Genomic DNA, 347 nt, shown 5'->3' on the forward strand with positions numbered 1-347 from the left:
ACAAGGTTTAGACTTTCCGGATTCTCATGAATGCTGCCATCAATCCGGCTTATACCACGAAGATTCTGATTAAGGAATCTAAGAGATGTTCATTCAATCTGATGTAGAACGGAGGTGGTTGTCAGGCACACGTTCATGGATTGCGGAAGGTGATGAGTGTCACAGATCATCACCTTCTCCATAATTAAGCGCGAATAAACATCTTAGATAAGAACAAGCGTTTTTGAATGGAAAACAAAGGAATTGTATTAAATCATCGAGACGCCGCAGAGCTCCTCACCCCCAACAATGGAGTTTAGAGACTCATGCCATCAAAGAGTATGTAATTCAGATCTGAAAATGTCATG

This window comes from Arachis duranensis, chromosome 3 (assembly GCF_000817695.3).
Source record: "Arachis duranensis cultivar V14167 chromosome 3, aradu.V14167.gnm2.J7QH, whole genome shotgun sequence".
Lineage (NCBI taxonomy): Eukaryota > Viridiplantae > Streptophyta > Magnoliopsida > Fabales > Fabaceae > Arachis > Arachis duranensis.